Source organism: Mytilus californianus, unplaced genomic scaffold (assembly GCF_021869535.1).
Source record: "Mytilus californianus isolate M0D057914Y unplaced genomic scaffold, xbMytCali1.0.p SCAF_9, whole genome shotgun sequence".
NCBI lineage: Eukaryota > Metazoa > Mollusca > Bivalvia > Mytilida > Mytilidae > Mytilus > Mytilus californianus.
In genome coordinates this window covers 33,402,824-33,419,261 of record NW_026262745.1, presented here as the reverse complement: position 1 = coordinate 33,419,261, position 16,438 = coordinate 33,402,824, and the positions used below count along the sequence as shown (strand labels likewise).

At 31.4% G+C, this 16,438-nt stretch overlaps 1 protein-coding gene across 1 annotated transcript in view; it reads right to left on the bottom strand.

The window, feature by feature from the left end:
- LOC127715091 (beta-1,4-mannosyltransferase egh-like) overlaps positions 1 to 16,438 on the bottom strand; it is a 66,482-nt gene that overhangs the window by 38,393 nt on the left and 11,651 nt on the right. The window contains exon 2 of the mRNA XM_052221128.1: positions 2,055 to 2,154. The gene's annotated coding sequence lies outside the window, so the exon portion shown is untranslated. The remainder of the gene's footprint in view (positions 1 to 2,054; positions 2,155 to 16,438) is intronic.

Genomic DNA, 16,438 nt, shown 5'->3' with positions numbered 1-16,438 from the left:
ACAACTTTTTGCTAAAGTAATGCATTATATTACAATTACATGTAATGCACAAATTGCTGCATTACACATTACATGCAATTACTTGGAAAAATGTAATGCATTACCATGCATTACAATTACAAATTTGCATTACCCCATGCCTGGTACATTCCACCATATTTTCAAATTTATGAGGGTCTGGTTGAGGGTCCTACATTTCTTTGTAGTGGGGTGACAAGCAGGCAAAAAGTCATCTAAATATTCAGTTTAATCTCCCCAAAAAACACACGACTAGAACTTATCTTATATTAAATATACATTTGTCTTCTTTAATTTCCCCCCTGTCGTAAGAAAATCGTGTGGTCACAATTTCCTAAAAAATGTTTTTTCCGAATAGACTATTTTTGTAATTTTGTCATCCACCTATTTCAAAATGTTAATTTGAACTTATATGCCTACATTTTCTTCAAGAGAATGTAATTTTTGGGATAACTATCAGACTGAGTCATTATTGTCAGTTTCGATTTTTTTTGGCATCTAATCTATAAAATTAATTTAAGTAAATATAACTACCTAAAAGACATTTATTTCATTTAACTACCCAATTGGAAACAGTTTAATGGATAAAGCCAAACAAATTCTTGTTGTAAACAAATATGACAAAATCAGTATGTCATATTTAACTTTACTGTTTTTGAACTGATACATCGTAAACAATACTGGCTGACAAATAACTTTGTAGTTTTGTCTTTCATGACAAATGATTTTTTAAGTAAAATTAACATTATTTGTAAGGTCATCGTCATTTTGACTTTATATGGTTGAAAACTTCACACTTTGATTTTTGTGTAATTAAAAACATCATTTTCAGAAATTGTTTGTAAACAACTATCTAGAATTTAGTCCTTATACGAAAATCTACTATTAAAGAAGCCAAATTTGTATAAGTTTGTTATTTGACAGAAAATATTAGCTACGTGGAAAACAAATCAAAACTGAAATCCATTGATTTATTTTTAAATTGTAAAGTTGCCCTTCAGCTTTAGTTTAAAAAAAAAATTGGACCATATCTGATCCTTACGACAGGCATATTTTTATAGTACAAGGTTTCCTCTTTCAAATGATATATAATTTAGCTGCTTTTCGGTGGGGAGATTAAATCAAAAATTATCTGTTCTTCAGGTCACTGCATTATTATTTTCAAATATTTAATACCATTTTCTCTATTCTCTATTTTTTTACCATTACTCTCTATTCTTTATAATTTAGCACACCATTATTCTCTATTCTTATTTTTTTTTTGCCTATTTTTCTCTATTCTTATTTTTTTGGCCCTTCATTCTGCATTTTCTCTATTCTGTAAACCCCATCGAGTCCTTCAGTTATTACCAATAAATGAAAAGATATACACAACAAGCATCCTTCTATTGGCAAATGACTAGTAGAGCTGTCCGATAAAAATGAGATATAAAGCCTAGAATTAAAATAAAGATGGTGGTTGAAATTCTTGGAAATTTACAAATTAAAACTGAGTTATCTCCCATTGATCAATTAAGAATATTATGTAATTTTATAATATCTTATTTTTTTATATTCATGCAACTAGGTTACACATTCTATATTCCATTGTCTATTCTATTACCACATTTGAAACCACCATTTTTTATTTTTATTTTTTGTTTTAATGGGTTTTTGTAAAATTTTGATCTGCCTGTAAAATCATTAAATCTCATATTGACTTCAATATCTGATTAAACACTTTAACATCCAAATCAAATAGTAAAACTCTGTACCTGCTGTTAGACAATATTTTCCAATAAATCAAATTATCATTTCTATGGTAAAACTTGAACAGAAAAGTTTCATTCAGTCAGAGTCTAATGATTTCTGAGAATAATTTTTTAAAATATCAAGTTAAGTGTGAAAATAGCTCATCTTTTTTTATTTTTATCAAACCTGAATTCTCACAAAAAGAATATTGCTGTCTTCTATCTAATTTGAGGGACCTAAACAGCCAACTAAAAACCAAGCCAGAAATAAAGAAATATATGAGGACATGTATTATTCAAATGTACCTGCATTCTTCCACATTTCAAGTAAGTTTCTGTTCATACTGTTTTCTATGTAAGTCTTCATATGAAGGAACACCTCCATTATAATATATAAAGTTACATTCTGTAATGATAAAATGTAATTCTCGATATAAATTTTATAAAAATCCCACAACAGCCCCCCCCCCCCCCCCCCCCATTATCTATTTGTTTCCTTATCCTACATATATTTGACTTTGTTTAAGGTCAGCATACACAAGGTTCTATACCATACTATATCAAGCTCTAACTTAATTGCCTCAAGTCTAACAAAGTTGTGTATAAAAAAGAAACTACCAAAAAAACTGCAATCATCATCAAAAACATATAAAGACTCAAACAGTAAACTCTGACAAATTTCCTGAATTCCAAAGGACAGGTTCATACATTTAGGGTTAACTTACTAGTTTTGTTAGTAACTAAACGTCTGTCTTGTTTTGTGATCTTCATCAGTGGTATTGGTAATACCGTATTACATGTAACTAAGCAACATAGAGAAGAATGCACAATTACAATCATTTCTGATTTTCACCAACTTAATTATATTTAAAATATAAACTACACTTAGTTTTTCTTTTTTTGTCATGTTTGTTAATTATGACATCATTCCTTGGAACATTTAATTTTATGATATCTATCAATGTCTCCGTAATATAAAAAATAATCATTTTCAGATTGAATTTATATTGTAAGGTGAAAAAATAAACGACTTTGGCAATGATTTTGAGACTTCAGTCTCTAGAGTTATATGATTAGTATGTTTGCAGAAGTAAATCTTAATTTATTTGTTTGCATATTATAGGCAGAGATAAAACAGTTTAAATAAGGTATTTGCTATTGAACACTTTTCAATAAAAAATGAAAATATAATGGGATGCATTTAAAACATTTCACCCAAGATTACAATTGGTTCAAAAATAACTGGCCAATTAGAAACTTTTATTTCATTTCAATTCATATAATGTTAACATGTTAATCTTAAATCCTACTGCTAGGATAATAGAGGCATGTAATTTAAAAGTTTGGAACCTGTACTAATTGCATCCCCTGCCAGTTCACACTGTCATGTTTAGATTTCCTTACTTTTATGGTTTATATCTCTAAATGTTTTATGACTTCTTTTCCTGTTCTGATTGTTTGATGTCAAATGTGCTATATACAACACAAATATTAAATTAGACACCTGTATATTTCGTTATAGGTTCCCTGCAGTTTTTTTTGAAATTTGGAATGTTTTCATATACCTGTCTATGGTATTTCAAAAGTAGTAATGTTCACCAATAGGTCCCTAGAGGCAATGATCTATTTTATACTGGTAGTCAAGAAACAGCTCAAGTAGTCCAAAAATTTTCCTCAATGGATAACATCAGAGAAATTAACGGGGAGTTGCATGTTAAGATTGGAAAGACCTGGCAATTCAAATCTAACTTTGTGTTCGAGGTTCTTCATCAAGTTCAAAATAAACGGGAAACGGTGTATATAGTGAAAGTGACAAGAAATGATGGAGTTAGTGGGTAAGATTTTTTTTAATTGCACATTTTTATAAAACAGCTTATGGATTCTAGATGTTTAACTTAATAGAAAGGAAGCATATTTTTATGACTACATGCATTAGCCAAGTTTTTTTGTGGTAAGATTTTTACCATGTAAATCTAGGACTAATTAATACATGTGTTAATTTTTCAGTGGAATTGTCAATTTCCATTGAAAAATCACTGGTTTTCTTTGGTTGATTGTTATAATTTCCAATGGAATTACCACTGGTATCCCAGTTGAACACAATAAATGTCCAGTGGGAAAACAATGGTATTCCAACGAAGTTTTCACTGGTATTCCAATGGAATTTCCACTGTATTCCACTCGAGTATTCACCGGAATCCCACTGGATATTCCACTGATATCCCAATGGAAAACAATGAATGTCCAATGAAAATCCCGACCAAATTTCCCAGTGGTAATACAGTGGTATTCCAATGGAACTCCGATGGAACTCCACTGGTATTTTCAGTGAAATCCCACTTTACATTTTCAGTAGGGTTAAGTGTAATTGTCCTAGGTAAATCCTTGTGTTTTTTTTTTTAGTTAGAATACAGCTTCCAATTATCTTTGCCATACTAAATCCAAACTCCAACTAAATATTTTGATATATATTATAGTGTATGCATAAATTACTTTATCATGTTAATGTATAGGTAAATTATTTAAATAATTTCAAATTATGAAAAATATTTTTCATGGTCAACCAGATGCCATATGAATTTTGGCAAGGCTGCAACTTTTTGACCCTTTTTCAGGTATGTTTATGCTTATTCTGTCAAAAAGAGGAGTTTTTCTATTCTTTTTCAGGTACAATGTATGTTTTTTTTGTTTATGCTTATTCCTTCAACAAGAGGGGTTCAAAAGGAGGTTTTTCCATTAAATTTAGGGGAAATTATACCTATGACATGTTTTAGGCAAAACAACTTGTTTCATACCTCCTAGCAGAAAAATAGTTAAAAAAAAGAGGATAATATTTTTGTAAAGAGCAAAGTGTCAAAATGGTTTGTCCATAGATTTACTTCATGGTGCCAATAAAGATATATAGATTTTAAAAGGTTAAAATTTGATAATACAATTTCCTTACTATCAAATGAATTCATCTTATGAAAAGAAATTATTTCTAAAAGTTGAGACTTCTATTATAATTTTTTCTTTAAAAAAGATCGTCACATTTTCATTTGGATTTTAATTTCGTTGTTTTAATGGATAGATACAGGCGGAAACCCAGTTGAAATAGAACAAAAGAATCGAAGCTCTTTGTTAGAGAAGGCGATAAATGCTTACTGTAATGTTTACTGTAGTAACTCAAATTTTAAAAGTTAATAGAAACAAATAAAATGACAGTTTTTGGCTAAATTACGAAATATTTTATCATAAAAACACAATTTGCATAAGTTTTCAATTTATCTATTACATAATTAAGCAGAACAATTAGATATCAGGTCGACGACATGGGTGTCTATTAAGTTGGATCTAAAAAATGCATAACCTCCGATTTTTCAAAAAAAATTACCACGGACGGAGAACATATCAATCTATTTGTTCCTTAATTTTTGTTTCTGCCCTTCCATTATGTGACTCAAGAAAAAATTCCAAAAAATGGGTAACAATTGCATCGAAAAGAGAAAATCGAGCGCACCTTTTTATGTGAGGGCGTGTTTGAGTTGAATATTTTGTCTTGAAAACGTATAAAGCAAAAGTATTTGATACATCATCTCGCTTCAGATTCTATCATTTTTATATATCAAAGCTTCAGGTTGACTTTATAACATCGAAAATTCACAGTACTAAAAAAATGAAATATATAGGTCAAGTGAAATACCTTTCTAATGAATCACAAAAACAGAGTAGGTGTGTTCGAATAGCAAATTTTTACTAAAAGTACTTGACGACATTTTTTAAGTTGGATCTTTAAAATGCATATCTTCCAAAAAACTTCATTTTTTGTGTGTGATATCTAGGGTTTATAGTCTTCAACCACTGAAAATTTTTAGTCTGCCCTTCCACGAAATATTAAATTAGAATTTTTTTTAAATGTTTATGAATTTTCGAAAATTCTACCTGACAAACGATCAGACAATAGTTTTAAGTTGACTGAATGCAGACAAGTACATTAACTGATGCTCATTAGCTAGTAGATACATTTGTCTTTTAAAATACAACTGGCATATAAGGATCGTAATGGTACTATGCGGATAAACTTATCGGTTTTCAAGAGCTAAATTGGCAGCGCGTCATCCCTATAATGGCTTCCATTTTTACGATTGTAAAAATTAACTGGCGTAATGGGGAGATAATTTTGACGAAGTAGAATCCCGACTGGATATAATCCAGGAAATTTAAACCCCAAAGAAATTTTAACCTTCAAAGAATGTAACTTTCGCACACTCATTGTACTGGAATTCATGTAAATTAAAATATTCAGGAAACTGAATCAAGAGACAAAGTTACAAAATTTTAACCCAGCAAAAATGAATGTTTCTACAGTATTCAATCAACTGAATACTTGAATGTGTGTTTTTTAACGGAGTCCTATCAATTTTGTGACTTTGTCCCATGACATTCTGTCCATTTACTACATCATGCAAGGAAAGAAAAATAGATACATTACTTACTATAAATGTCATCATAGATAGGTACCCTTTCCTTAATTCACCAACAAGAGGTTAAAAATGAGGTATTACAAAGTATTTCCCCCTTCTAAAATGCACTTTGATAACTGTCCGAAATTTAATGCTTTAAATTCATTTACTTGAAAAACACTTAAAAGAATTACTGAATATGTTTTAATACCAGATGGAGACAGTTTAAAAGATTTTGAAAACCCTGCTTTAGATAATAAGAAGCAAATCTTTTTGAATACAAAAGGTAAAATATGGTAGTAAATAATGAACCATTACATATATTTATGAATAAAACTATAAGGAGATATGAGGTACATGTATATGTCTATGAGAAAGCAATCCATCAACACAAACAGAGTTCTAAAAACTGTGTGGTCCAAAGGTCATAAAAACCAAAATTGTGCAAGCAACTGACACAATTTTGATATATTGCAATAGAGTGAGCGCCAGCAGATTTTCTTCTAGGACCACTGGGAAAAACCAGATTATGAACTCTGCACAAATAAGCCGAAAGACCTTAGGAGGTCAATATCAGTCTTCAGTAATTGACAAAACTATACAATATCATTTGAACTCTGGTGAATAGTTAATTGTCTGTGAAAGCTTTGATTTTGCATATATTGTTAGTATGAAGTGCTTCTCCACTTCAAACAAATAAGTTCAGTCAACGCTTTTCATCCATGTAAAGTCACAAAAAGAAGCATTATATGTATTCTGGAATTAATAACTTAATTCTTAATTTTCTTTTCAGAGAGGCATCCTTCAAAACAAGAGACTTGAACAATTCAAAAAAGTTTCGTGTGGCCCTTAACAGCACATTTAAACCATAGATGTATAAACCCATAGATGAAGCTCAACACTGACTTCAAAGGTTCTATGTGCGTTGTAATGGCTTTCACACTTATCTGATAATGACATGAACCAGTTGGTCATTGAGATGCCGATTGACAATCTAGACAATAGAAATCTACTTAGCAGTTAAACATGCTAAAAATCAGAAAGAAATAAAATCAAAATATATATTTTAGAATGACTTAGTTATGAAAAAATAATGTTCTTGTACGTTAAACAATATTACAAATTATTCTCGAAAAGAAATTAATAAATGCGGATCTCTTTTTTTTTAGCCAGAACTAATGTTTTCATCATATTTACATATTTATATTTTTATATTTTATATCTTTTATCACAATTTAACTTTATTTAAACAATGTATGTTAACTATTATAAACAAGTCTATTGGAAATATATTTAATAGAAAACATGGAAAAAGTTGAATATATGCTCCATAATATTTATTTACCATGCTTTACATGGAATGTTTTGGTAGTACACTAAAACTCTTTACTAAAAATAGACATACTCTCACAACAGAAGGGACATAACTCGAGAAGACAATTAAGAAAATCTATTCTGCTGTACTGGTCAATACAGATCAACAGATAAGAGATGTAGCTAGAGTTACTTGATTGAGGACAACACACATGAAACATCAAAGACAGTCAAATTGGTCATGGTTCTTTTTATCTAACAATAGAGAACAGTAGGGAACTTTTGAGAGCTTTATCTATGGGTTTATACATCTATGTTTAAACATAGTGGTCTGATATGCTTCTTATCACAAAGACACCTTGTGCCTCTTATGGCAGATTTGGCTAGACGGGCCAGGCAACAGGAAGTAAATGATAGAAAGCAGTTAGTATTAACTGCTGGTCTGCAGGAAGATGGGGTCCATGTGGTTCTAAACCCAGATCAAATCATAGACATCACCACTGCTACTATGGTATGCAATTCACTGTTTCAGAATCTAATGCATTATGGGTTATGTTTTCAAAAAGCGCACACCAAAATTTGTGATAGGTTAAAAGGGTACTAAACAATGGAAATTCAACCAATGACGTAACGTTATTTTTATTTTGGTGTACGAACAATGAAATTACCCATAGTCCTTTAGATTCTAAAGAGATTCAAGAAACCATTGCTCTGAGAGACATTAAAGAAGAATAAGACAATTTTTGCCTAATTTTAGACCGATCACTAAATTATTATGGTTTTTTTTGGGAGTACTCTTCAGATTTGCCATTTCATACGAATCATAATTGAATAATTATACAACTGCTAGTAAATGTCTTGATTTTCCTTTCCTAACATTGATCTTTTTTTTATTTGATTAAAAAAAATCATTTTCATCCTGTGAAAAATATCAAATAATTCCTTTCTTGTAAAAAAAAAAATCAAAAAAAATCATGAAATATAACGATCTTTTCCACCATATCAGAAAAGCTTGTGAACTGTAAACTGTACTGTTTGTTGCCGAAAATATAACCTTTTAAGTAAATAACAGTCGCATTGTTTTGAATTTTGATATAATTCAATTTTATTCAGGTTAATCCAGACAGATGTGTCTATGTTTGGCCTGACCAGAATGGAGCAAATATAGAATTGCAACATAAAATCAATACTCCTCCAGATATACAAATGCTCCAAGAATTTCTGACAACAGCATCAACCATCTTTGACAACAACTTTGGACCAGCCATTTTAGCATGGAGCAGCATGTATGCAATGACAATGTACAAGAAGATCATGAATGAAATCGGCCATTTCAACTTGCCAGTCCTCCATGGTTTATCAGGGGTTGGCAAAACTCTTATTGCAAACTGTGGGGCCTGGTTGATTGGATGTACCGACCTGCACTTCACAGGAAGGTAAATGAAACAAAATTGAAAATTAATTTGAGTACCGTTAAAACTTTTGGCTTTGCAAACATTGAAATTATGACAATAAGTGCCACAAATCCATACATTTTTTGTCTATTACAAGGACAAGAGTACATTTAAAGCTCAGTAGCTCATCAAAATTTGAATTATCTCAATTATTAACTAATTGACAGTTATTTAGAGTTCTCTCAAGTGAAATAAAATTCAAACTATTTCCATTTGAGAACATTCTGAATGGTTTTCCACATAAGCTGATAAGTGTTTAACAAAATACTTAAATGTCATCATGGCAACACACATTTAATCTGATACGTGTTTGATGAAAATAGCTTAAATATGTTATCATAGCAACACAAACTAATATTTACTTACACTTAATATATTGCAGAAGGAGTTTACTAATAATCATGATTATCGGCTGATTTGTTTTAATATTTAATTTTTGGACCTATCAATTTATCTTTTAGATGGCCTCAGGCCTGATTAGTTTGGTTTACCTCTTTAAATTCAAATAATTTATTATTATATTTCTATCATTTCTACGATTTTCAACATTTTTCCAGTGTAAAATTTCAGATGCAACAAATACAATTTTCTCATCTGGAAAAGCCAATTCACTAATTATAAAAGATTTAAAAAGGTGTTTTTTTTTTACTCCTGTTAATTTGTACTAATAAATAAGTAAGTATTCTTGTCAATTGTAACAAGTAAAACTATCAGTCACTGCTCACTAATGATAACTCAGCTTTAAGAAAAGGAAGCAGGGGCGGATTCAGGCGGGGGCGTGGCGGGCATTCGCCCCCCCCTCCAAATTTGCAAAGCACTAGGGTTGTCCACCCACTCTAGAATATTTAGATCATTTTACCTAAAAATCAAAAAAAAAAAAATTTCGCCGAGCAGAGCGAGCGGAAAATTTAAGTTTGCCCCCCCCAACCTAAAATCCTGGGTCCGCCCCTGGGAAGAACAGGAAGTTGAAGAGCAATAAATCTGAAAATGCATCACATGGTAAAGCATGCTGAGATGAAGCATGATAACAAACTGTTGGGCATATGGACAGACAGAGGTAAAACAGTATACCCCCTCCATTGGAGTGCGGTTTAACAAATGGAGATTGCAAGCTTCTCTGTATATATGACAGGACAGTCAGCCACCAACAGTTAATCCATTTTGTGTATAAGATATATCATAGTACAAAGTACACATGTTATTTCAAATAAAACATAAAATTGTACATTTTGTAATTGACAGGTGCACCCATGCATTGTTAATAGACTACTTGGCAGGTAGTAGTTTCCCCTTTATTTGGGACCATACAACAAAGGGTAAAGAGGTTTGCTCGTATAGCTAATGATGTGGCAAATGGGCATGCAGTAAGTTAAATTATCATATACATCTACTGTGGATTTATTTATTTTATTGGGTACCATATTCCATGACTTAAACTAAAATGATCATCATGGATATTTTATTTCATGGTTTTGCCAAGGTCTGCATACAAGCCTATAGAATATGTGTGTACTTCATTAAACATTGAAATGTGTTGCTCACCTAGGCCTGTACCCACAAAATCCATACATTGGTATTCCACACATTATAATCAATTCACATATTTTTCATAGGATTTTGATTTAAAGTAATGAGTTTATAATAATATCCTTGAAAAAGTTTAAAGAAAGAGGTCAATTTGACATTGTTCTTCCAAAAAGACTAAAAATGAAGGTAAAAAGAAAACCTTTTAAATTAGTGTACCTATTGAAATACATTGCTATATAGTTTTACACACACTTCTTACTCTTTTCATCCATTATTTTTATAAAAAAAAATTCTAATAATTAAGTCAATTGTGAACTTTATATTATAAATGTCATGTCTAAAGCCCCTCTTAAACGACAACAAATTGTTGCTTTCCAATGTCATTTATCTCATGGATGGATTCATGCTTTGGCAAAGACTTGATAATTTGCTTATTTGATGCTTTGCTAGGCACACAACATTTATGATTAAGTCCTCTGGATGTCAAAATACTGAGGACTTGTTCTTACCTCTGAACTATATCATTAAATATCTGGCTCAGGGTGTTATCTAGTACAAAGCAGGGTTGATAATCATATTATATATTAACATGTCCTTGTCTTGACATGCATGTATTTATTAATAGTTATTGGAAATTAAAAACAACAATTCATTTCCTGACATCATCATCATCAAAAGTTTTCAATACCTTATTAACAGTGGAGTCATGAATTAATAGTTCTTATACAGAAACACTTTTATACCTTCTCAATAGCTTATATAGGTATGACACAAAATTAAAATACACAGAGAAGAAAATTGATTATTAAGACTCAATCACTCAGCAAAAACAGTTGTGATAAACCATTTATATAAATCATAAGCTAAGTATAATTTATATATATTTTCATATTTTTTGTGGGAAGCATAATAAATTGTTAGACAGTTAGGTTTTTCAAGAAAAAAATGTGCAAATATTCATGATCTTGTTTACCTTTCTCTATTTAGTTTGGTAAGAGATCTGTCAAAAGACTATTGACTGGTTGCCTAGTTACAGCAAACTTTGATGTATCAAAACTTTGCAAGTAAGAATAATTATATCATTACCCCCACCCCCCAGCAAGTAAATGCTACTAAATTGTCCTTTTAAAATTTTTTTTTCTCTTTGCCAAATTGAAGTTTGAATTAACCAAAAAAAAAAAAACAAACACATTTTTATGTTATCACATTGTAAAACTTGTAGTGATACATTTATGTTTTTATAAAGATTAATATTAATTCCAAGATATCAGTGAGATTCTTTTAGAATTATGTGAGAATTGTTTTGAAATGTACATGTTATAAAATCAAAACATTCAAAAGCAAATTTGTGGAAGCATTTAATGAAAAAACAAAAGAGCATTAGTAAATTTTATCAATATGCCAACCTCATGACCTATCCATTGCTATTTGCCTTATACAATGCTTATCATTATATTCATATCTTTTAAGCAACTGGTTGTATTCCCAGTGAACACTCTGAACAGAGAAAAACAAATTGGTGAAGGGAAATTTGTACAGGATTTAGCCCATACAGCATCCTCTGCTTTACCTGCTGTTATGTCTGTACTGAACAGTATCCAACACAAGGACATCATAGCAGAAATAGAAAGACTTCCCAATATTGACGGAGACAACAGGGTACAAGAAGGCATAGCTATTCCTTTACTGGTTTGGACACAACATTCAAGCTTGATACAGCTCTGAATTTGGATTGTGATTAAATATTTGACACAGCATAGGTTTCTGACACAGAATGAATGAAGTTTAATTTTGGACCCTTTTGAACTCAATGTGGACAAAGTTGATAACGGGGCCCAAAAATCGAAAATCTAAATACATGGTTAGATTCAGCATATCAAAGAACCCCATATATTCAATTTTTGTTGAAATCAAACAAAGTTTAATTTTGGACCCTGATTTGGACCAACTTGAAAACTGGGCCCATAATCAAAAATCTAAATACATTTTTAGATTCGGCATATCAAAGAACCCTAAGAATTCAATTTTTGTTAAAATCAAACTAAGTTTAATTTTGGACCCTTTGGACCTTAATGTAGACCAATTTGAAAACGGAACCAAAAATTAAGAATCTAAATACACGGTTAGATTCGGCATATCAAAGAACCCCAATAATTCAATTTTAGATGAAATCAAACAGTTTAATTTTGGACCCTTTGGACCTCAATGTGGACCAATTTAAAAACGGGGCCCAAAATCCAAAAACTTAATACACAGTTACATTCAGCATATTAAAGAACCCCAAGAATTCAAGAATAAAACCCCATTGAAATTGGTCAAGAAATAAGCAATTTATAGGAAGTATCTTCTTTTGCACAATACTGTGCAATTGAATATTTCTTGCTATTGCGCAATACTGTACAATTGACAATTTCTTGCTATTGCGCAATATTGTGCTATTGGATATTTCTTGCTATTGCGCAATACTGTGCAATTGAAGATTTCTTGCTATTGCACAATACTGTGCAATTGAAGATTTCTTGCTATTGTACAATACTGTGCAATTGAAAATTTCTTGCTATTGCACAATACTTATTATATAATAATTTACACATCCTGTTTGGTGTGTATCTCCTACCATATCATTATTATTTGCTTTTAAATATAAATCAGAAATAACCAACTTAAAATGGAAAATTTTACAAGAAAGAAAAAAGGAAAAAAAAAAAAATCCCCCCCAAATTTTTTGAACCCCCTTATGATTCATCACCCCCAAACTCAATCCCAGCCTTCCCTTTGTGGTATGGTACCTTGTAGTACAATTTCATAGAGATCCATACACTTGAACACAAGTTATTGTCTGGAAACTAGAAAAATATGTTTTTTGGCCCCAAATTCCTAAACGTTTAGGGCAATTACCCCCAAACTCAAACCCAGCTTTCCCTTTGTGATATGGAACCTTGTAGTACAATTTCATAAAGATCCATACATTTACACACAAGTTATTGTCCTGAAACTACAAAAATGCTTGATTTTTTGCCCCTTTTTGGCCCCTAATTCCTAAAATATTGAGGCAATTACCCCCATCTTCAAACCCAGCCTTCCCTTTGTGGTATGGTACCTTGCAGTACAATTTCAGAGAGAGATCCATACACTTGAACACAAGTTATTGACTGGAAACTAGAAAAATGCTTATTTTTGGCCCCCAATTCCTAAACGTTTCGGGCAATTACCCCCAAACTCAATTCCAGCTTTCCCTTTATGATATGGAACCTTGTAGTACAATTTCAGAAATATCCAAACACTTACACACAAGTTATTGTCATGAAACTCGAAAAATGCTTTGTTTTTTTGGCCCTTTTTTGGCCCCTAATTCCTAATATTTTGAGGCAATTACCCCAAAATCAATTCCAGCCTTTCCTTTGTGATATGGAACCTTGTGGTACAATGTCAGAGAGATCCATACACTTACAAACAAGTTATTGTCTGGAAACTAGAAAATGCTTATTTTTGGCCCCTTATTCCTAAACGTTTTGGGCAATTACCTCCAAACTCAATTCCAGCTTTCCCTTTGTGATATGGAACCTTGTAGTACAATTTCAGAAAGATCCATACACTTACACACAAGTTATTGTCATGAAACTAGAAAAATGCTTGTTTTTTGCCCCTTTTTCGGCCCCTAATTCCTAATATTTTGAGGCAATTACCCCCAAAATCAATCCCAGCATTCCCTGTGTGATATGGAACCTTGTGGTACAATGTCAGAGAGATCCATACACTAACACACAAGTTATGTCTGGAAGTTACAAAAATGCTTATTTTTGGCCCCTTTTTGGCCCCTAATTCCTTAACTGTTGGTACCATAACCCCCAAAATCAATCCCAACCTTCCTTTTGTGGTATTGAACCTTGTGGTAAAATTTCATAGAGATCCATTCACTTAAACTAAAGTTAGAGTGCGAAAACCAATGTGTCTTCGGACGACGCATGACGACGAAGACGCCAAAAGTCATACCAATATACGACCACAAAATTTTTTTAGCGGTCGTATAATAACTGCAAAATTTCCTTAAAATTACCAATTCAGGGGCAGCAACCCAACAAAAGGTTGTCAGATTTGTCTGAAAATTTCAGGGCAGATAGATCTTGACCTGATAATCAGTTTTACCCTATGTCAGATTTACTCTAAATGCTTTGGTTTCAGAGATATAAGCCAAAATCTACATTTTACCCCTATGTTCTATTTTAGCCATGGCGGCCATCTTGGTTGGTTGGCGGGGTCATCGGGGTCATCGGACACATTTTTTAAACTAGATACCCTAATAATGATTATGGCCAAGTATGGTTAAATTTGTCTCAGTAGTTTCAGAGAAGAAGATTTTAGTAAAAGATTACAAAAATTTACAAAAAATTGTTAAAAATTGACTATTAAGGGCAATAACTACCCAACAACAGTTTGTCAGATTTGTCTGAAAATTTCAGGGCAGATAGATCTTGACCTGATAATCAGTTTTCCCCTTTGTCAGATTTACTCTAAATTTTTTGGTTTCAGAGATATAAGCCAAAATCTACATTTTACCCCTATGTTCTATTTTAGCCATGGCGGCCATCTTGGTTGGTTGGCGGGGTCATCGGACACTTTTTTTTAAACTAGATATCCTAATGATGATTGTGGCAAAGTTTGTTTAAATTTGGCCCAGTGGTTTCAGAGGAGAAGATTTTTGTAAAAAGCTAACGACGACGACGATGGACGACAGACGACGGACGCCAAGTGATGAGAAAAACTCACTTGGCCCTTTGGGCCAGGTGAGCTTAAAATGATACAAATGGTCTTCCCTTGTATTAAATTGCAAAGGGAGAATTTCCTCCTGTTCCAAATACAGTAGACTGGAATCCTTTTGTTTTCATGCAGATGTTTTGCATGAAGACATAGGAATTCCAGCTTATAATTAGGCAACATTGCAAATCTGACAAACACCTAGTAATTAAATGAAGGGTCATCCTGGACAGCTGTAATTTATAAGAGACATCTAATATAAAAACTACAACAAAAAAATGCATTGAAAGAAATTCAATTAATTTTACAACATTTTTTCACATAAAAACAAAATGTCATATACATGGTAAAAACATAATGCATCACAAACAGTATTAAAGCAATCACTTTTAAAAATGTAATTATTTGGTAGGGGTATTTTACTATTAGAGCCATTTTTCAGGCCCTGAAATTAAACATTTGTAAACTTCATTAATTCTACTATCATTAAAAATGGCAGGAATAATACAGTCTGTTCATTTTAGGGCAGAAATTTCATCACACAGATGACACAAACATGTCAAAACTGAAATATTTGACCTATAAAGTCATTTTCAATAGAAAGATAATATTTAGTAGTTCTAATTCAATATGAGCATTAGCCTTACCATTGCTTACCTTTCTATGGAAATAATTCAATTTTATTAATTTTCATGATTTAAAAAAAAAAAACAGATTTTTTTGCTGTATATTTATCTTCACCGGTAATTTAAAAGGTTATCATTGATTTGTTTACAAAAATTGGTACAAATAATCTTCATACATAATCAAGCTACATGTATCATTCAAAAAAAAGAGTCATGTACTTGTTTTTAATGTCGCAAAAAATATATTTTCATGTTACCGACGTCATTACCTCAACTGTGCCATTTAAATGGTTTTTAAAAAGAACACAAAGAAGGAATACAGCAATACAAATAAAACAAAAAGTTTGGTTACTGGAACAAAGCAGAAATGATCAATTTAGACTAGTAATCCAAACTCACAAATGAATTCAGAATATTACAAAATTCTTCATGTATAAAATCTTTAAATGTTAAAAATCTGGAGAAATCAAATTGACCAAGTTTGTGCTAATATATCATTCAGAATATACCTTCTTTCTGAGATAGTTTTTTTTTTAGATATTAGTGCTAGGAAAACATATTCTAATGGGATT